The sequence below is a fragment of the Marmota monax genome, unplaced genomic scaffold (assembly GCF_021218885.2).
Source record: "Marmota monax isolate L192 unplaced genomic scaffold, Marmota_monax_Labrador192_F-V1.1 WCK01_AAM20220418_F8-fsc00005, whole genome shotgun sequence".
Classification (NCBI taxonomy): Eukaryota; Metazoa; Chordata; class Mammalia; order Rodentia; family Sciuridae; genus Marmota; species Marmota monax.
In genome coordinates this window covers 2,867,692-2,882,425 of record NW_026692254.1, presented here as the reverse complement: position 1 = coordinate 2,882,425, position 14,734 = coordinate 2,867,692, and the positions used below count along the sequence as shown (strand labels likewise).

At 36.6% G+C, this 14,734-nt stretch overlaps 1 pseudogene; it reads left to right on the top strand.

The window, feature by feature from the left end:
* The first annotated feature begins 1,090 nt into the window (after window positions 1-1,090).
* LOC124089177 (zinc finger BED domain-containing protein 4-like) overlaps window positions 1,091-14,734 on the top strand; it is a 65,735-nt pseudogene continuing 52,091 nt past the window's right edge.

Genomic DNA, 14,734 nt, shown 5'->3' with positions numbered 1-14,734 from the left:
ACACAAGCAAACAAACATTCGTGTCTGTATTCATAATTTATAGTATCTATCTGTCTGGGATTCTTTTCTATTATATCTCCTGATTGATGCCAGCTGCCTCACCTTGCCTGTATCCTGTCTGGCTATAACCAGCCTCTACAATTAGTTTTCTGCTCTCTGCTTAGCGTGACCCAAATTCTGGACCTGTCTACCTCACACTGAAGGCCTGATGACAGGATTCTGTTGGATTTTGTACAAACACCTAAATCTTTAAAATTGATATGCCCTAAATAGAAAAAAAAAAATCTTTCTAGAGGATTTCCTACCATGTCTTCGATGTTTATCTAAAATCACCAGCCATACTTAATCCTGAAAGCTGCAAGACACATACATAAATGTTTTATCTCAGAAGAAAATTGAAGTCTTCAGAATTATAAAAATATATCAGTGCATCTGAAGTTTTCTTTCTTGTAAAATGAAAAATCCAGTCCATATCAATAACCCCTTCATAGGGAGGTGGTTATTCAATGAAAGGACTTGACAAAATTGTGGGGCACTTAGTAGGTGGCCTTAAATGGTAGCTGTAAACTAGGTAATAAGCAAAGTACAGAACATCTGCTTTACTCCTCTTTGTGCAACCTCCGTTGTCTTAGTGTGACTTCTACAGACCACAGCTTATGTGCAACACGTTTTTAGAAAGTACAATTTCAGAGAAGCAGAAGTGATGGAAAAGGAGCAGAGCAGAGAAGACACAGAGCAAAAGAGAGATGATGCACTACAGAGACAGCCACCACTTCCTACTAAGACCAACCAGTTGTATCATCTTTTGAGACTATCTTCTGGGAGACCATAAGTATACTGCATCAACAGACAGTCCGCTAGCAGGGAAGGTGAAGGAAGAAGAAGGAGAATTTATATACTCTCTTTTGTTCACACTGATAGGAGATCTACTCTATCAGGCACTGATCCCCTGCACCATACTGGGAGCCCATGTGATACCAAACAGGTTCCAGTGTGCCTTAAGCCTCAGGGGCAATGGAGAAGTCACTCTGTATCAAAGGCAAGAAACTCATGGGCTTGAGATAAGGCACTGCCAGTTAATTCCTGCACCATGTACACTGTGGCCATGGCAGTGAACCTGCATCAAGTTAATCTCCAGAAAGTGAAAGACAGGGAGGAACAAGTAAGTACTCAAGAGTTGGAGACGAGTGAGCCTATTTAATCCAAAGTGAGGCGGAAAACTCTTTGTTAAATACACTGAATTATGTTTTTTTCACTTCAGTATTTCAGGAGATGGAGATACAGCACCAACCTTCAGAAGTCCCTAATATTTAAGCTTCTTTTTTTTCCACTTGACAAGTGTCCTAGGTTACATCAAATAACTGTTGATACAAAAATCAGGATTTAAGTACCAGAAGGGATCTTAACAAATCAAACACTTTGTAAGAACAAAATCTTTATGCTATGAATAATTGCCCTTTAACCATTCTATTTCAATATGTTGGATTTTTCTTTTGAGAAAACACTCTTGTACAATGTCTTTCTTTTTTAGGCTATTTTGATTCCTTTTTCTATTAGATTCTATGGCATTGGGAATTCACAGTATTTTCTGTTGCAATGTGAAGGTTATTTGTTACACAATGTATCTGACTCACATCTTCAGCCTCAAACTATTTGAGAGAACAGACTGCTCCTTAAATAGCTTATATTCCTCCTCAGAATCCCTAGAGGATAACAAACTCTCAATTAGTTAATAATTGTTGGGTGGGACACAACCTGAAAAACCAGGCATTAGATGAATATTAAATAAATGATGGGGTAGTCATACAAGGAAAACAGTGCAGTTCCAAAAAGTAAATTAAAAAATAAAATAATGGAAGTTTATACTAATGTATACATGAAGAAATGGAAAACAATTATTTAAAGTGAAATAAGAAAATTAAAGAACAATATGTTTATAATGAACCTATTTTAATTACGTATATACACACAATTATGTAGATCTGCATATTTAAAAATCTAAAAGGTGAAGTTAAAGACTAAACTGTTAAAGGCTATTACCATCAGGGATCATGCTGATAGAAAGGGAAAGAATTTTTCCTTTTTACTTATATTCTTTGTGTTTTTAACAACAAACATTTTTTGCTTATGTAATCTAAAAATGAACAAGGAAAATAAATAATATTTTGAATCATGGGTACTTGATGATACAGTAGGAAAATATAGTCAACGGGGTACAAATAAATACTTAATTTTGACATTAACTTAGTACCATCTCTCATTTACTTGTTCTTGGAGACAAATGCTAGTTCCATTTTTTTTTTTTTTTAATCCCCGAGAGCCATTGGAACCTCTGCATTCTCAACTTTTCCTCAAATCACAGTGTTCTTGGCTGATTTGCTTGGCTATATGTCATCACAATTGCAACATCATTCTTTCTTCTGCAGATAGTTCTGTTTACAGATCTAATAAATAGATTTTTAAAAATTGCAGTCAGCTATGCATAACCGAAATGGCTGCTTTTGCTTTTCTTTCTTTTTTTGGTACTAGAGATTGAATCCAGGGTCACTTAACCACTAAGCCACATCTCCAGCTCTTTTCATATTTTACTTAGAGACAGGGTCTCGCTGAGTTACTTAGGGCCTCACTAAGTTGCTAAATCTGGGTTTGAACTCACGATCCTCCTGCCTCAGCCTCCCCAACCACTGGGATTATAAACTTGCTCCACTGTACCTCGCATTTTTGCTTTTCTTAATCTCAGATTTTCACTACCAAACTCTGCTTCATGGAAATAATTTGTGTAATATAAACACTTATAATATTGTACTACAATATTGTACTATAAGGACTTACACTATTGTAGTCAGATGTTCTGGCACAAATTATCTCTAAACTTAATCAATCCTATATAGCAAAGTATGATAAATCCTTACTTGAAGTCCTCGAAAATAAGGGATCAGCTGTTATGGGCCAGGCTATATGGGCAACGAACAAACAGACTCCATTTTTACCCTGAGACTCCATGTCATATGAGAAATGCTTCTCCCCTGGGAACAATCTGCTTCTGTACCTATCAATACTTGCTTAATATAGCATGTTTGGCAGTACAAAATGGCAATTCTTATACAATGTAAAATTGTTCTGTCTTTGATTTCCATTTTTCTTGGGCAATGTACCCTCTCAGAGATTGTCTAGATGTTAGTAACCATTCTTTAACTTGTACTCAACTAGGGTCATTTGGACTCTCTTTCTTTCTGCTTATGATTATGGAAAGTCCTGTGAGAAATACCAATGTACCCATTGCATTGTTTGGCTAATGGCTCAATTCAGCTTCTGTACTCATGCCCCTCCTTGCTTGCTTGCAGCTATGGCAACCTGGATACAGTTTTTGAGTTTTGCAGGGGTTTGCCTTAAATACCTTGAAATTCCCAGGCTCGAGGCTGTTCCTTGCAGAAACAGTTATGGGTCCTGTAGGGAGCAGTCACTGGCTGGCTAGATAAAGACTCTCTAATTCAGACAAAATGGACAGCTATTTCAGTTTGTGTTCACTTTCTGAATCTTTGTGTGACTTCCTTCATGATGCTTAGAAATCAGATCAAAAAGGAAAGAGGCAATGCTTTCCCCAGGAAGGCAGTGGAATGGGAGGAAACAGCTGTTTTCTCAGGTTTGCATCAGCTATCCCGTTCCTCAGTCCCGCCCACGTTTCCAAAGCACCTATAGAAACCATTTTCATCATTCCAGAAGAACTGAGATCTCCCTGAGACTCCATGTCATATGAGAAATGCTTCTCCCCTGGGAACAACCTGCTTCTATACCTATCAATACTTGCTTAACATAACATGTACTCTGCACTCTTCATTCCTTCCACCAAACAACACTCATCCTCAGACCACTGATTACAGAGAATAAGCAAATATGTCAAAATGGCATAACAGTATTTTAAGTATCAGAGAATCCTTTGGATATCTAGGAAATAGGGAACATCAAAGAAGGTCCTCATGGGTGCTGAGGAAAAAGGAGAAGAATCAAAGACAGCCTTCTGATTGCAAGATGCCAAAGTAAGTAAGACCTGAGTGGAAGGAACAATTTGTAACACTGAACACTATTGAAAAATCACATACTCCATGAAAAAAAAAAAAAACAAGTAATAAGAGCCAACAAGAACTTGAAAGAACAAAGATTCAGCAAGATGGATCACTATGTCCCCCAGAATCTTTACATTCAATTTTGACTTTTCTCCAAGAAAAGAGAATTCAAGGAATGTGATCTTAACCTAGATTTTTTCATTATGTAGAGACATACAAACTTAAATTAAAAAAATTTCTCTATCTTCTGAATGCAATTTAACCTTTATTTCTATTATGAATTTAGGCAAAAAAAAATGAGTTATCTTATTAGAATCTATAATTTTGGCACTAATGATAATAGATGTTTTTGGATTATGTAACAGTTATCCCGGAGATCTTGAAACACTGTTTACATTCACCACTATTCAGGATTACAGTAGTTAATTGACCTGTTATTAGATTTCATTACTTAGTGTGTTAATGAAGGAATCAGTGTATTGCAATACTATAAACTTTTATGATTTGATACTTGGGTTTCAAAACAATCGGTTTCCTTTGAAATTCAGTTTCATTTTGTGACTCTAAAAGCACTCTTCTAAGAAGGAATCCACAGACTTGAACTATCAATATGTAACAGAAACAGCTAAGACCATAAAAAAAACACCCAAATAAGACCAGTCAAAACTGTCCACCCATGGAAGAGTAATCTAAACACAGAGGGCAGATTTGAGCCATTCCTTTGGAGTAGTTTGTTCCACAACAATAAATAATAATGCATACATAATAAATATATCTCTACTAATATTTATTCATCATTTTTCTGTATATCAACCTTTGCATTCAAATTAGTTAACGTTAAAATGATCCTTATAGCATTCCCGAATAGAAAGACATCATATTCAGTTGACACAAATAGAAGCAAACGAAAAACAAAGAAAAGGAAAACACCAAATGATGTTATTCAACTTTGGCCAGATAGGTTGTGTAGAAAGGCTTGTTATTAAATGAAAAAGAGAGGCTCAGAGGTGATAGAGTAATGATGAGACATCACCTACAAAGTGAGACCTTCACCTGGAAGAAGGCAGAAGAACTAAAGAAGTGCTTGATCTAATGGGATTTAATTTCCTGCTCTTTTCTCTTTATAAGCAGGATTCCCAGTATTTTCCACATTTTGAGACACACTGATTAGGACATACAAACTTACTGGACTCACAGAAAAATTGAATCTTTGTGCAAATAAATGCTTTATCTCCTCATGTTGGGATGAAATAACATAAACCTATGGGTGCTTGGGCCACACTGCATATATCCCACCCAGAATATGCCTGCAAGGGGTCTGGGAGATCACAGACCAACCAGCTCATCAGATGGATAAGAAAACTAGACCCACTGAGATTAGATACTGTGGCCAGGATCATACAATGAGTCAGAAGCAAAGCTGCTAGTATATAAAAATTATTTTGAATAATCACATTCCTGAGAGCAGAGGACAGAGAACACAGGTTTTATGATTCTATAGACATCTAGATTTCATCTGTTAAATCAGGGGGATGGAAGAAAAGTCTCAGAATCCTTCCTACTTCTATCTTTCTAGGAACCATTAGTTTCAATGTTGTAGCATGTGGAACCCAAAGAATTCACTAAGGAATAATGAAGGAAAGGGGTGGGAACTAAATAACATTGGTTCACATGTTGAGAAAATCATTCCCTTTTCACTGTCTTCTGTCCTTCTGCCTTGGTCAAGATGAAGTGCTTCACTCAAGCCTAGCACACATATCAACAAATATTATCTGCAACTAATATTGATAAAAACCAATAAGAATAAATATCAAAGCAATTAGGAACCTTGGCTTTGTCTCCCTGTACATCCTGAATTTCCTAACCTAGCAACTATATTTACTTCTATGCTTTAATTTCTTCCACTGTATAATGTGTATTTTAAAAGTATTTGCATGAACTGGGCATCATGATGCATGACTGTAATTGCAGTAGCTGGAGAGGCTGAGGCAGGAGGATCACAAGTTTGAGGCCAGCCTGGGCAAATTAGTAAGACCCTGTCTCAAAATAAAAAGGATCAGAGATATAGTTCAGTGGTAAAGAGACTTAGGTTTGATCCTCAGTACCACACACACACACAAAAAAAGTTATTTTTCTGAGGATTAAAGGACGTAATACATGAAAAGTATTTAGAACATTGTCTAGTAGATAGTAAATATATTATTAGTAAGTGCACTAAGTACTCAACAAATATTAACTCATGATATATAGTTATAATGATAATGATGATTAGGAAAATCAATGTATCAGCAGCAAACCATTGTTAAAGGATAGACTTTGAAGTAAACTTCCCTTTCTCAATATTACCTTATGTGTCAAAAGTAGAACCATGGCACTACCTTTTGGATTTGTAACATGATTGCCTGTAGGGACATGTCCAATATGTTTTGCTATTGTTATTGATCAATTTTGCTGTGTGAAATCATTTCAACCCATCGTGAAGTATATGATCCATCAGTGCAAAGAAAATTTACATGGGAACTTTGATAATATGAAAATACGTTCGCCTTAAGACTCTACTCACCCTCCTCACACTCCCTTCTCTGTTACTCAGCTCCTTTCTCCTTGGTATCTCTATGAAAATATGCAATATAACTGTATTTTTGTTCCAAGAGCAACTCTGGCATTTGAACAAGCTTCATACATGGCCTGCTATTTTAGTAAAAATCATTTTCCAAAAACAGCATTATGAGAAAGTGAGGCCAACAAGAACTAGCTGTTCTCTCTCACACAGTCACAGTGAGGCGTCTGCTTAACCTGCTGTGGGCTCAGGTATTCAAAACCAGTGGTACATTTTTTCCCCTCTTTTGCTTTAAATGGCATCATAACTTTAGCTTGTTGCCAAGTCTGACTTAAATTAAACAAGACCTGCAAAAGGGTGGTACTGATTCTCTAGGTCCTTGTATGAGATTAGATAGGTTAATGGGTTGCTATGGTGATTGTTTTTAGCATTAAAATTGAATAATGGTAAAGAGAACAGGAGTTAGAATCAAATTTGAGTTCAAACTCACATTATGCTTCTTGTTATATTTTAGACTGACTTTGAACGATTTACTTGATCTTTCCTGGTACATATTCTCAGATAAACTGAAATGAATAGTATTTACATTCAAGAGTTGTTTTCTTAATTTTCAAAACAACCCTCTAGTGTAGGCATTATTAGCACCATTTTACAGATAAGTCATATAATTTACCCAAAGTCATACAGCTAGTTAATGGCAGAGCCCAATGATCCAACCCATGATTTCTGGGGTAACTAGGTGGTTTTCACGTAGGTTCCCTCATGTTTTTGCCAGATGGTGGTTGGACTAATACCGTCTCAAAGGCTTCCTAACATTTTTGGTTCTTGGTGCTGGCTGTTGGCTGGGACCTCAGTTTGGCGCTATCAACCAGAGTAACCAGATGTGATCTGTCTATGCCCTGAGCTTCCTCATAACATGGCAGACATGTTCCAAGAGCAAGCCATCCCAAGAGATAATGGATGTAGGCTTAGGCTGCATTGTTTTTTGTGACCTAGCCTCAAAAATTAAACAGTATCACTTTCTACTGATTATAATCAAGACATTAAAGCTGGTCCACGTTCAGACAGACATCCTGAATATAAGGCAATGACAGATTCATCTCTTTAAAGTATTAATGGAAAATAATTAAGTCTTAGAATTGTGCTGATAGCTAAACTAACACCAGATCATACTTTTCTTTCATAAACAGATACAATCTAAGATATTTAAAATTGGTCATGTAATTTATTCAGCAGAACACTAAGATATCTTAGTTTATTGATTTTTGTTATAGAATATGATTTCATCATCTACACTAGAAAGTAGAAAAAGAAGAAGAAAGGATAGAGGTAGAAAATAGCAAAGATAAAAGCAGAAAATTATGATACAAAACCAAACCAATGCAATATAGTAAAGATAGCTAAAAAATATGTGTTTTGTGGGTGAATAAAATAGTACGAATCTTTGGCAAGTATGAGAGTGGGGTGAGAGAGGACATTCAGTTCCCTGATTTTTTTAATTTGACAAGCATTCTTCAAAAATTTAGTGTATTAGAGTATAGAAAAAATAGACAAATTTAAAAAATATTTTGGAAAGATGAAGATTTTCCTTCACCAAACAATAGAAAAAAATACACTAAAGCCACACTCTGTAAACAGAGATAAACAGTGACTCAAGAATAGATTCATGAGTAGCTTATACTTTAGCATATAAATAACAGTGGTATTAGGGATTTCTGAAACATTTTGATGATGGAATATCTTCTTGAAAAAATAAAATTTGATTCTTTACATCATTCACCATAATAAATCCCAAGTAGATCAAAGATGTAAGCTGAAAAAAGATGATACACTTAGTAGTATAAAGTTAAAGTTAGTGGAATAACATAGAGGAGATGTCTATAATCCTAAGGATTAATATGTCCTCTTATATAGAAAAAAAATATGCAAGAATATTAACACCTGTGACTACATAAAAATTTTTTGTGACAAAAGACATGACTAGTAAATAATTTGAAAACTCAATAGTTATGGTTTTTCTGGATATAACCTCATATAAAATAAAATCAAGTTGTAGAATAATACATATGATAACAAGTATCTAAAGTAACGCTCAAATTCTGCATATACATTTTATATATTTGGGTCAATAGAAGATTTAACAGGAGTTAATGCTTTGGGAAAATTGGTTTCTTTGGGGAAGGTTAAAATGGTTTGAGATTGGAGGAGGATTGTTATTGTCGAGAAATTAGACTTTACCTAGCATTGTTTTAACTTAGCACAGTAGAATGTATTCACCTATTTCTCAGGTGATTTCGTTGTTGATACAATTAACCCATCTTGGTAGATTGGACTAGTCTTCATACCTTCTCTCTCTGAAGCCTCCACTCTCATCACTGTTAAACTTAAGCCAGCAAGTGCCCAGACCTGTGTGAACACATTAGATGCTCAAGAGCTTAGTGAATGAACGATGAGATTTATTGAGTGACATCTAAGGAAATGACAAAGTTTCTAATTGACCTTAGGGAACAACTTCAGCAATGAGAACTACTATCCACTCACTGAACAGATACTGATCAGGCACCCAGATGTATTCTGGGAGTTTGAGCATCAATAGTAAACAAAACCCAGGTCCTATCCTATGGAGGGAATTTTTCAATGGAAGGAAATAACAAACAGCTAAGTTATAAAATAACATTTCATGCAGTAATTTGTACCCTGAGGAAAACTAAGGCAGAGTGGGAAGAGAAGAGGTGGCATTTTATAGGGAGTTTAGAAAAGACCTACCTGCGTAGTAATATTCAGTCCATGATTGATCAATGGGAGGGAGCCATGCTGATAATGGGGAAGGGTCTTCATAGGCAGAAAAAAACAGCAAGTGCAAAAGTCCTGAGATGCAATAGTCCTTGATGTGTTTGAGAAATATTAAGGAGAACAATGGTTGAAGAAGCTGGGGAGGGGTGCCATGGAGGGAAATGGGATTGGAGAGGTAAAGGAGTCTACATCACATAGGGATCTGAGAACCATGATAGGACATCAGGGTTTATTTTGAGATGAGAATCCACTCTGAAGGATTTAAGGCAGAGGAGTCACATCATTTGACTCACATCAATCTACAATGGTTGATAGGGTTTCTTGTTAAAATAATTTGAGGATGGTACAAACTGGATTCATCCATGTATTCTAGGTCTCAGCAGCCTTTCTTAGCCCCTGATATTAACTTATACAGTCACCCCACAATTAAACACTCAAAGTGCTTGTCATGAGGAAACTTTTTCACGTTAGAATCCTAGAGTGGCTTTTTCAATTCTCCCAAAATAAAATTTCCTAACTTCTCAGCCATGAGCAAATTCCCAAATATGAATCTAACCCTGTTAGGAAACTTGATGGAATTATTTGACTAAATATTAGTGTTAATAATAAAACTTTCATTCTTGAACACCTACTAATGTCCCCTATTTTACTAAGTCCTTTACATTTTAGTTAACATTTCTAATCCTAACAATAGAGTGGGTATTAACATCATCATTTTAAGATTACTTAATAGAATCTTAAGCAAGTAAAGAAACTTGGTAAAGGTCATGCAGCTAATAAAAGTAATATTTAAAATCATCTCTGTGACAATATCTCATGTCACTGATACTCATAAATCCCCTGTCCCCTCATCCTGCACTTTCTGTACTGGTCACACCCTGCCCTCTAGCAGAGGCCTTGGCTCTTGCCATCCTGTCTACATGAGGTACTCATCCCCTCAGTGGGCTATTTTACACTCAGGTGACCGCCCACTTTGAAAGTCCACACTATTTCCAGTCACTATGAATCCTATCACCTCTTTTTAATTCCTTCACAACACTTGCCACACCCTTAGATCTTGTCATTCATTTCCTAATTTTTTATCTTCCTCCAATAGAAGTAAATGCTGGGTCCATATAAAATTGCTGAATGAATGAACTAATGTGCCTCAGTATGTCTGACGTGTAAGCCATGCTTTTGACATGATATTAAATTGCCTCCTGATTGACATTCTACAAATGTTCCCTTTGTCGTCCACTATGACTAAAGGCATCAGTAACCAAAATGCCTCTTGAAATGGTACAGGATGAGCCAGAATGGCACCATATATCCTTACAATTCTTTATTATTATTATTATTTTAACATTTATAGCCATAGAGGACAAGAGTCAGAGAATGCAGAACTGATTGTTGACAGGATTGGCAATATCAATGAGCTTTGACTTTTCTAATTGCAGGGTGCACACTATCCCTTAACTGAGTATTAGGTCTCCAGCTGCATTAGTTCCCTGATGGATAGACTGATTACATTTTTCTACACAAAGAACACTCTGTGCAGTCCACCTTGAAGTCACCAACTTGATTAGGAGACTTCATGTTCTCTCTAGGATCAGGCTACCACACAGGTCCTATTTATCTTTACCATACTTCATTACCAAGCTACATCATCCTGGACATCAGATGGCCTCAATTCAGCCTTGCTTCTGTCTTTGCCCCTTTGGGAGTGGCTCACAAACTGTCCTTCTGCAGTTCCTTCCTCCTTCGTTGGCAACCCTGCCTGCCATGAACCTCTCCTTCCCTTTGCTTTGCTGAGCTACTCATCCCTTCCCCAAGTCTGACCTAGTCACTCACTTGCCTTTACTTTCCCTTCCCCTGGGAGGGATGAGCTCACAGTTCCTCTTCCCTGTCCATATGCACCAAGCTGTAACAAATTGCAGGGTGGGGAAAGAATTACTCGGTTTCAGAATCACACCAGGATTTGTTTGATGTTTTGAATGCACCTATTGATTTGGAGGAGCGAGATTTCATTGGCTGCTGCTCTGATGCCTGCAGACATCATCTTTCAGTTTGGCAAGTGATTGATATTTCTTTCTTCTCCGATGTCTGTCTCATAGATGCTTTAAATATAAATTGGGTGTCATAATGCTGGGTATTTCATACGCTCACCAAGTGCCATGTTTTTATTTACAGCAACCCAGTAAAATACGATTTATTATTCCTATTTCACAACTAAGGAAATGGACTGAAAAAGATTAAACAACCTGTCTGTGATGTCTTGCTCTAAGTCTCTCTCTTTCTCCAGATCATGTACAAATGTACAACATAAATCCATAAAACCAGTCTCCAGTCTCATGACCCTTCTCCCACCCTGCTGCCAACTCTCCAACCACACAACCCGTTTGGAAATATTCTGGGCCAAGAATCCTCATTAAAAAATTCATAGTTAGATGGTTATCACAACATAACTTCTTTTGCATATTAAAATAGAAATAGCCAAGTGGAATACAAATGAAGAAGGCAGAATTCTAGTGATCGGATGGAAGTTATTAGAATGCATTTTCCAACATACTAAATTATGAAACATTTTGAGCATGCAGACCAACCCTGCTCTGTGAACACACGTCTCTCACACACAAGAACACACACAGGCCCATTCTCACCATCACTATCAAAAGTAAATATTATCTGGAAAATAGTATGTATATTTTCTGTACATGTTTTCATGCTTTTTGACATCTACATACTGCATACACATATAAAAGTACAAGTGTATATACTTATGTGTATATGCACAAGCAACTTATCATATTTCCTTCTATATTATGTGTATGTTATATATTTATATGTGTATAATCAATATATCATATAATTTTGTTATGTGTTTATATAACATAGGGTTTTTTTTTTCAGTATCAGGGATGAAACCCAGGGACACTTAGCCACTGAGTCACATTCCCAGCCCTTTTTTTCTTTTTAATTAATTAATTGATTTTAATTAGTTATACATGATAGCAGACTGCATTTTGATTCATTGTACACAATTGCAGCACAACCTTTCATGTCTCTGTTTGTACACAATGTAGTGTCACACCATATGTGCAATCATACATGTACCTAGGGTAATGATGTCCATCTCATTCTACCATCTTTCCTGCCCCTGTACCCTCCTCTCTCTCTCTCCCTCTACTTTGCCCAAAGTTCCTCCATTTTCCCCATTCCCCCCCCCATTATGGATCAGCATCCACTTATTGAAAAGAACATTTGGCCTTTGGTTTTTTGGGATTGGCTTACTTTACTTAGCATGGTATTCTCCAACTCCATCCATTTACCTGCAAATGCCATAATTTTATTCTCTTTTAATGCTGAGTAATATTCCATTGTGTATATATACCACAGTTTCTTTATCCATTCATCTGTTGAAGGGCATCTAGGTTGGTTCCACATTTAGCTAAAGTCTTTTGGGTATAAACCAAGTAGCGGGATAGCTAGGTCAAATGATATTGCCATTCCAAGTTTCTAAGGAATCTCCATACTGCTTTCCAAAGTGTTTGCACCAATTTTCAGTCCCACCATTGAGTGTGCCTTTTCCACCACATCTTCACCAATATTTACTGCTGTTTGTATTCTTGATAACTGCCATTCTGACTGGCATGAGATAAAATCTTAGAGTAATTTTATTTGCATTTCTCTAATTACTAGAGATTTTGAACATTTTTTTCATATATTTGTTGACCAATTGTATATCTTCTTCTGAGAAGTATCTGTTTAGCAATTTGGCCCATTTGTTGATTGGGTTGTTTGTTTTTTGAGTTATTTATATATCCTGGAGATTATTGCTCTGATGAGCATGTGGCAAAAAATTTGTTCTCTTCACCTCATTGTTTTGTTTTCTGAGAAGAAGCTTTTGAGTTTAAATGGATCCCATTTATTAATTCTTGATTTTATTTCTTGTGCTTTAGGAGTCTTGTTAAGGAAGTCAGGGCCTAATCTGACATGATGAAGATTTGGGTCTACTTTTTCCTCTATTAGGTGCAGGGTCTCTGTTCTAATTCCTAGGTCCTTGATCCATTTTGAGTTGAGTTTTGTGCATGGTGAGAGATAAGGGTTTAGTGTCATTGTGCTGCATATGGATTTTTTTAATGGTATCAAGGATGAAACCCAGGAGCACTTAGCTACTGAGCCATATTCCCAGCCCTTTTTTGTAAAAAAAAAAATTATTTAGTGAAGGGTCTCACTGCTTAGGGCCTTGCAAACTTACTGAGACTGGCTTTGAACATGAATAAGCAGCATATCATATCTGCATTTTAAATTTTACATACATTAGATCATACTGTTTATGTATGTGTTGCAACTTGTTTTTGATTTTTTTCATACCTGCTTTTTAAGTCTTTTTTATTGGTGCATTAAAATTATATATAATAGTGGGATTCATTATGCATATTGTATAATGCACACAACATAGTTTGATCCATCTCATTCCCCAGTAACTTCCTTTTCCCTCTTCTCCTCCCTTTCCTGCTCTGCTTGTTCTACTCTCATACATTATTTTTGATATTTAATTTTATTGTAAATAAGAACCTACATATTTATGTATTTCACTTTTGCACTGTGATGGTGATGACGATCATATATTAAGTGCGTTGGTGTATCACGTACCATTTAAGCATTTTTTGTGTACTTCTTCATTTAATTCTTGAAACAGTGCTATGTGGGAATCATCCATATTACATTTCTAGGTGAAAAACCATGATGCTTGAGATAGTTGAGTGACTCCTCCAAGGTCATAGAGCCAGTAATTGACTCATCAGGGGTCTGACCACAAGGTCCAAATCCCACCATAGGCCACATTGTTCCACTCCACAGACCATTTGTACTTCCATTCCCCTACGAAGACCCACTGGGCTGTTTTAGGTAGACTTTCAGAGAAAGGGGAAAGCAGTGATTAGTAACCAGAGTTATCCATTATCACCTTCTTCACTCCACACCTATCTAGCAGACAGTGGTTTCTCTTAAATGAAAAGAGATCAATTTAAGCTCTTAAAACAAAGTTGAAAGATAACAGTCACAATCAGCCCTCAGATATATTCTACAGGAATTTTGTTTGTTTGTTTTTCAATTTGGAATCATGTTCAAGGTGAATGCCAGGAGCAAGAGATGTAGCATGTATCAGTACATCAGGACAGATGGGACTCTGCTCTCCAGGACTATGCGTAGTCATAGAGCTTATGGGGCGGGCGATCAAGGGTGCACAAAAAGGGGGTGTGCTGGGCTTGAGGTGCCTGTCTCAAGGAAAGGCATAATGAAGAGAGTAAAGTTACATGGCTGGGCTTCCACTTCT